Here is an 8,249-nt window from a genome sequence, read left to right on the forward strand (position 1 = left end):
TTACAAAATAAATCAATGATAGAAATCAATTTTTATTCTTCTTCTGTAAGGGCAATAACACTACATAATGTCATTCCTTTTTAGCTACTTCACAAAATGGTTCAGATCAATTACATAGCCAAGGTGAAACTTAAAAAACATTTACTACCATGTTAATTTTTTTAAGAAAGTAAAGTGAATATATTTAGAAGATGAGAGATAATGCATTTTGCTTGGTGCAATCATAATGCAGGTAGTTTTGCCACACACAGCTTTGTCACAGTGGCAGGATTCCGATTGCAGCACTTGTGTTATTCCTGTCTGAATGAATTTGGAGAACAAAATGTCTATAATGCCATCTGAAGTGACAATTCGGTGACATCAAAATGATCTACACCATAGCTACTGCAATAACTTCCTTCTCCTGGGCCTCCTTATGACAGCTAAGCTATGAACAATCAGGGAAGAGCATTCTCAGTGGCAGGCTTTTGCCCCTGGAATTCATTCCCAGTATCAGGCCTTTGTCCCAGTAGCATTAACTAGGGTGTGGTGACTAAGGTGGCAGCCCCAACCACTGACTTGGTGGGTCAGGGTTGGAAAAATAGCAGCTGACACCGCAACCTCACAATCGGTGCTGTCCCATGCCTCCCACTGCCTGCTGCCTTCCCAGGTGCCCAGCAGCCTTGTTATGTCTCTCTTGACTCTCAATAAAAAAAATCACTTGAGTTCCTACCTATCCATATTCAAGATGATGTATGACATCATGTTGTCTAATCTGTTCCATAATAGTAGGCTCCAGACTCCTCTGAAGTTTAATTAATATGATGAATGTCAGAAGCAGAAGTTTCTCCTTTGGCTCCGTAGGTTTTCCTAGTGATAACCTATTCACTGGCATCTTTTCTTCAATATTAGCTAATTTGTTAGTTTGTTTTGTCACTAGAAGTTCCAGTTCAAACCTCCTCACATGTCTTCCCAAAATGAGACATCCTCATCTAATGTTATCTGGACACCAGAAGTCGTAAGGCTGAGCCTAAAGAAAAACAGCGTTGTGTGGAAAAGAAAAATGAAGCTTTGTCTTAGGTGGGACTTTTAATTAAACAACATAAAAATTCTATTCAGGCATGTTTCGCAGCTCATTCTTTCTTCCATTAGAAGCAAAACATCTGTTAATAAAATGACTTAACATAATTCATTTTCACTTTCCAGGATTCTACAAGAAAAAATCTTTAAACTGTATTTGTTAAAAAAATGTCTGAGCTACAACGGTTGTAAAAGGAATACTTACGATTTTCCAAATGACTCAGAATCTGTTTATTCTGTGAGCAGATCTGCATGAGTTTCCGTATTACTTCATCTAATCCCATTGATATCAGTAGGTCTACTATGAGAATTATGTCTGTGCAGGATCAGGGCCCAGTACCGCATATATGTTATAGATATTATTAAACTATTGGCTGAATGGTCCCTGTGGCTATAGTGAAGAGTTGGATACTACCTCCCAGCCTGCTACTTATTTCCCCTAGGACAACGGAACAAGGAAATGAACCAGCAAGTTCCCAGGTCTCTCTGAGAAAATTTCACAGGTCGAGCCAGTCACCTTTTCTTATTTGGCGCTTGTTTTAACTTGAAAAGAACTCCCCACTTATAAAGGAAGATTGTGTTGTGTGTTTCAATAAATCATTTAAAATCTGACTCAGAGAAATCTCCCTCATCCAGGGAATCACAATATGACAGCTGTTGAAGTTAATTAGGAGTTGACTCATTTGAAGTGTGGGGATATGGCAAATAAAAAAAATGATGTAAACATACATTTTTTTCGAAGGCATATGTTGTGATATAGATGAATAAAAAGCAGGAAAATGGGCCAAGTTTTATGATGTGGAACCTGGAAGTGAGCATGCAAAATACACACATAATTACAAGTATATCTAAGGAAACATGTGTTGTACATGTAGTACCAAGTGCACAAGCAGTTTTTACACACAGACTTCTGCATGTGTCTCTCTCAGGGTCACATGGAATCACTGGAAGACACTTATGAATGACATTCAGTAATCCTGACATCTTGTTTCACCTCTAGACCTCCTTCCTTCCCCATACAGTATTGCTTCAACTACAGGGGCTAAGATTGCTCAAATCTCATTGACTAATGGATGGTTCAACAGCCTCAAAACAACAGACCCAATTCACTTGAATTCACTTGATATTAAATTCATAGTGACCTCTGTAAGAGCCTATTAGAACATTTGAAATCGTATAATTTGTCATGTAAATATTATTTTAATTTATATTTGTTTTCTTATGAATCAATAGAGTATAATGATGGAACTATCAGTCCAACCACACTGCACAATTGTCTCCAAAGTGTTAGCAATCAATGATATTCACTACCCACAGGGGCAAATCCAGACATGTTAAAGAAAATAATTTGAGCCAGGGTACAATCATCCATCAAGTTGGCTGGAATCATTTAACTGATTAGCAATGTTGCTATTTTGATTGTATAAATGTTGCTATCATTGAGACAGTAGTTCTCACTTTTTTCCCATTCAAGGTTCCCCAAAAATCCCTCCCTATATAGCTAGGATCTAACTTGGCTTTCCCTCCAATTTAGATTTGTTTAAGAGCAGGGGATATTGTTTGGCTGAGAAAAAGAGGTGGATGATAAAAAGAGTGCCTCTATTTCAGATAATAGCATGGGCGACTGGTGACTCCCGAGTTTGGGGGGGCATGAGATCATCGACGGGGGGCGGGGTGGCCCCCAGCAGCTGATCACCAACTGGGGGGGGTGTCCCCCAGCAGCCAATCACCGAACCAGCAACGAACCTGGAAGTGTACTTCTGGTTTCACGGCTAGAGCTTCTAGAGGGTGCATGGCCTATCTCAGGGGGTGCGCATGTACCTGCATTTACCCCCTACATGTTGCCAATGGATAATAGGCTTGATCATGTTCTCTCTAGTTGCAAAATAATACCTGAATGTAAAAATTCAGGCCTAAATCCACATACAGATTTAGATGCCCAAACTAGAAACTAATGTGTGATCCTTACTAAATAGCTGATCTGATTGTCACTGACAGTACCATAGCAAGTGGGGGAAGGCAGGGGGCATGCAGGGCAACTGCCCCAGGCAGCAAAGTGAAGAGGCACCAAAACGCACTGCTCAGCTGGGGTGGGGCGTAGGACAGAACCAGAAGCCATTCATTTGGGGGGGGGGGGACCGGGACAGGGTGGCTCCTGCTGCTGTGTGCACTCCTGGGCAAGCATGAGGATGCATGTGCCCCCCAGATCCGTGCATGGGACAAGGGCGGGCTGCTGCTGCGGGCTTGTCCCTGATGCCAAACTTTCTTGCTATGGCACTTGCCACTGACTTCATTTGCAAGTGCAAACATGATCCACAAACTAGGCATACTGGAAAGACATAGCCACTCTTAAAGGCAGAATTTAAGGACACCTAATGCATTAGATTTCATAGATTTCATAGACATTAGGGCTAGAAGGGACCTCGGAAGATCATCGAGTCCAGCCCCCAACCCGAAGGGCAGGAAGTCAGCTGGGGTCATAGGATCCCAGCAAGATAAGCATCCAATTTTCTCTTGAAGGTGTTCAATGGCAGGCTATTCCAGACCTTGGGGGCTCGGACAGTAAAGAAATTCTTCCTTATGTTCAGCCTGAAATGGTCTTGCAGTAGTTTATAACTGCTCGACCCCGTCATCCCTTATGGCACTCTGGTGAACAAACGTTCCCCCAAATACTGGTGGTTACCCCTAATAAACTTATAGGTGGCCATCAGATCACCCCTGAGCCTGCGCTTTTCCAGGCTAAAGAGCCCCATAGCTCTCAGCCTGTTGTTGTAAGGTCTGTTTTCCTGACCTCTGATCATGCGCGTGGCTCTTCTCTGGACTCTCTCAAGCTTCTCCACATCCTTTTTGAACTGTGGGGCCCAAAACTGGATGCAGTACTCCAGCTGTGGCCTCACCAAGGCTGAGTACAAGGGGAGAATGATGTCCCGGGATTTGCTTGAGAAGCATCTATGGATGCAAGCCAGCGTTTTGGTTGCTTCACATTGAAGGCTCATGTTCATCTTGTGGTCAATGATGACCCCCAAGTCTCTTTCTTTTGTAGTGCTAGCCAGTGTATCTCTGCCAAGCCTATAAGTATGCTGCAGGTTTTCCTCCCAAGGTGGAGAACCTTGCATTTTTCAGTGTTAAACACCTTCAGGTTCTCGTCCGCCCATTTGCTGAGCCTGTTCAGGTCAGCCTGGACTGCCCTCCTATCTTCAGGTGTGGATGCTTTGCCCCAAAGTTTGGTGTCATCGGTGAACTTGGCCAGTCCACTTCTGACTCCAATGTCCACATCATTAGTGAAGATGTTGAACAATATGGGTTCAAGGACAGAGCCTTGGGGGACCCCACTGGTCACAGGGCACCATGACAATTGACTTCCGTCAATTACCACCCTCCGGGTCCGACCACGGAGCCAGTTTCCCAGCCAGCAGATTGTGGTGGACCCAAGGCCACAATTGGCCAGTTTTGCCAAGAGGTGATCATGGGATACAAGATCGAAGGCTTTTCTGAAGTCAAGATATATGACATCAATCTCTTCTCCCTTGTCCAGGTGAATTTGCTGTGAAATTTGTTCTTTATGCCATGACCAACCCACAAAAATTGTTTATTCTCACTGCGATTTAACTAGGGCTATACATATTCACAATTTTTGTAAATTTACTCACCATTGTGAAGAGTCACACATTGAGCCTAACAGAAATGAACACTTTTATCAATCACTGTCATTAAGAATCCAAGCACTGCTGGAATTTGCACTTGCAAATCATGATAACAGTAGCCTCAGTACCAAAGTCAAGAACTGCATGCTTGAACTCGTAAAGCAAATAAGTCAATAGCATATTCACCCTCTTGATTCTGCTTGTGTGTCTGTTTTGCTCTCCATTTTTCAGTTGGGGGTCAGCTTCCAAAACCTGAGTTAGCATCTTTGTTACTTGTGTGCTTGTGCAGCAGAAATCTTGACAGGTTGCAAAAGCAGCAAAAATTTTTGAGCGTGGGTCTCAGGGGTATATACTAAGGCTAGGCAAACCAAGCACCCAGGCACAACCAGGAGAAACACAGAGATGCTTAATGAGAACTTTGCTCATAGTGTATGCTTGATGTTTATATTCTCCCTCACAAATATCTTTTGGAATACATCAACTCTTTAGTGAAAACTCTTGGAAATTAATTACATACAATTAAATCAAGGAACTCATTTCAGGACAGAAAACAAGAGTGAAATCCTTTCAACTGACATGGGTCAGTTCAGGATATCACCTACAGACAAAATCTCATGATCATAGGTGGTTCTTTGTTCCCAGTTCCTTATTCAAAAGCTTTAAAAATGTATAAAAGTCTTCAGTGTAAATTTGGTGGGTTTTTTTAGAAAAGTTATGAAAATAAATTAGATCAAACTTCATAACACTATATATTTATATTTTTAAGAAGACACTTTTGAAGAGAAGACTACAATCTCAGATGGTGCAATTATCTCTTAATTTGAAAAAGTTATTTAAATTTGGAAATATGTAAATATTACAACCCTTGTCAGATTTCCCTGACATATTCCCCGACCAATAACCTCTCTAAAGTAGCCAGGACATACCACTCCTTACCTAAGGCTTAACTTTTGAAGAGTATGCTGTATAGTATGCATGCTAAAGAGTTCTGCACCACATTGCTTCTGCATGTGTACCCTGCCTAAGCAACAAGCTTTGACTGACTGTAAATTAGGGATGCTTGACCCCAACCCCAAGGGCCAAATCCAGCCTACTGAGGTCCCTACATGTCTGAAAATTTGGCAGTGGTGGCAGCAACTGCCACTCCTCTGCTGCCAAATTTCTGGACCTGTGGGGAGCCCTGCTAGATGAAAAGCACTCTAGATCAGCACACAGAGGTAGCCTGGTGCCTGATCCAGGCACACAGGGGGTTAGCTAGAGGTGGTGCGGGGCCCTACTGGAGGCAACTGGAACCCAGGAAGGTGGTGCAGAACCTACATCTTGGGGCATGGTGCCCAGATCCCATAGCACAGGGCTGATCCTGGCCCCCAGGGTCCAATCAGGCCCACAGACCGGCCCCATACTTCTTAGCTGGCCCATGACTCCAACAGCATCACTTTTGAAATATATCTTAACTGACACATCTACACAACCACTGAAACAGCCTTGTCCTCAAGGAACATAATGTTTGAAGGAACAGTATGTTCTTTGAGGGCTTGAGGCTGTTCCAAAGTTTCATTCCTCTGTAAAATGCTGGCCTGTCACACTCCTGCCCTCTAGTCCTATACTCATCATGCTCTTTCCCACTGTACCTACTGTTGTCCATGGCTTCTGCCCTTCTGCCCTTCTCTTGTTCTAATACCCAAGCACTGCCTGTTATCCCTCCTATGCTCCTACCCTTATCCTCCTCTCCCTGGTCTTCATAGCACTTACCTCAACCAGGTTTATGTTCTCTCTTGCAACCCCCTGATCTCCTGCCTCTGCCCCCCACCCCAGCAGCATCTCCCCCACTTTTTCTCAACCTTGCATACAGATTCAGATTGTTTTTCCTTCACCTCCACAGTACTAGGATGCCAGCAGGGGGAGCACTGAAAGCACTGGAGAGAGTCTCTTCTCTGCTCACAAGTTCACGTTCAGGTATCCTAGAGTGGGCCTCAGTAACTAAGGGCAGCAAACTCAGGGAAGGTCTTGCTCAGCTCCTGCAGCTGCACGTTGGAGCAGGCTCAGGGGGATGAGGTGAAGTCCAACAACATGGAGGAGCTGGAGGATAATGAAGCCTGTTCACTCCAGACAGAGCAGTGATGCTTAACAGGTGTGCCTTGAAATCCTTAAGAGTGTTGTGGAGTGCCCCACATTCTTAGCACCATTAGGGGTTATCTTGTGAATAGCGTTTGCACACCTAGATTCATAGATTCATATAATCTAGGTGTGCAAACACGATTGACCAGATAAACCCAGGGATGGCAAGACCTATTGCAGTCTGAGCTCTTAGCACAAAGAACTGCTCTGTTATTTTTCTGTTGTCAAAAAAAACCCAACCAAGTGAAAAACTAAGAGCTGGCATTTTCCCATGGTGCCTTGAGTCTAATGTGGGGTGCCTTGGATCTAAGTATGTTGAGAGCTGCTGAGAGTCTTCAGACCTGAGCTGATGGACTCTACCTTTCCACCGAGCCTATGCAAAGGAAGGGTTTATATAGTTTTAAACATGCATCTGTTTATAACTATTTTCCTGGGAATATCACAGGGTTCAGTGCTTTGGAGCAAGATCTGGACATGTAATGGTGGAGGGGAGGTGGGGGGGACTTAGCCTGGTGGCAGGAATGTACCTTCGAGATTTCCTAAGAAGAATTCACCCATATTCACCCCCGTTCTTAACCTCCAGGACAGCATTTCTCCCAGATGTCCCGGTTCAGCGTGAAGATAGCGATGGAGGGAGAGAGTGCCCAGCCCAGCACCAGCAGTAGCCAGACGACCCCCCTGCCTGGCTGCCAGCTTCATGTGTCCTTTTTCATTTTGAAAAGGTGGTCACCCTAACATATACGTGCGTGCACGCACACACACGTATTTAACACATGCATACGCACTTAACACAGACACATTTAACATACACACATATACTCACATACAAACATGTATTTGACACATATTTAACACACTCAGATACACACACATGTATTTAACACACATAAACACACTTGACCCACATTTAACACACACACCTAGACTCACATACATACATATGTATTTAATACACACACATGTAATACACATACACAAACTTGTATTTAACACACACGTGTATATAACACACACACATTTAACACCCCCCCTAGACTCACATATACACATATATGTATTTAACACACACACATTTAACAGACAGATGCACACACATTTATTTAACACACACTTAACACACACACATATGTCTTTAGCACACACATTTAACACCCCCCCTCATATACTCACACACAAACAGGTATTTAACACCTACACACACGTATGTAACACACGTGCACATTTAACACCCATATTTAACACACAACTCACACATACTCAGATACACACACACACATACTCACATACATATGTCTTTAATACACACATTTAACACCCCCCCCACCACACACACACACACACACACACACGCATTTAGTGTGGGGCAAGCCATGCTGCCCCCCCCACCCCGGCCTGCAGACAGCGCGGCGGGGCAGGCGGGGCCGGGCC

Source organism: Alligator sinensis, unplaced genomic scaffold (genome assembly GCF_000455745.1).
Source record: "Alligator sinensis unplaced genomic scaffold, ASM45574v1 scaffold860_1, whole genome shotgun sequence".
Taxonomy (NCBI): Eukaryota; Metazoa; Chordata; order Crocodylia; family Alligatoridae; genus Alligator; species Alligator sinensis.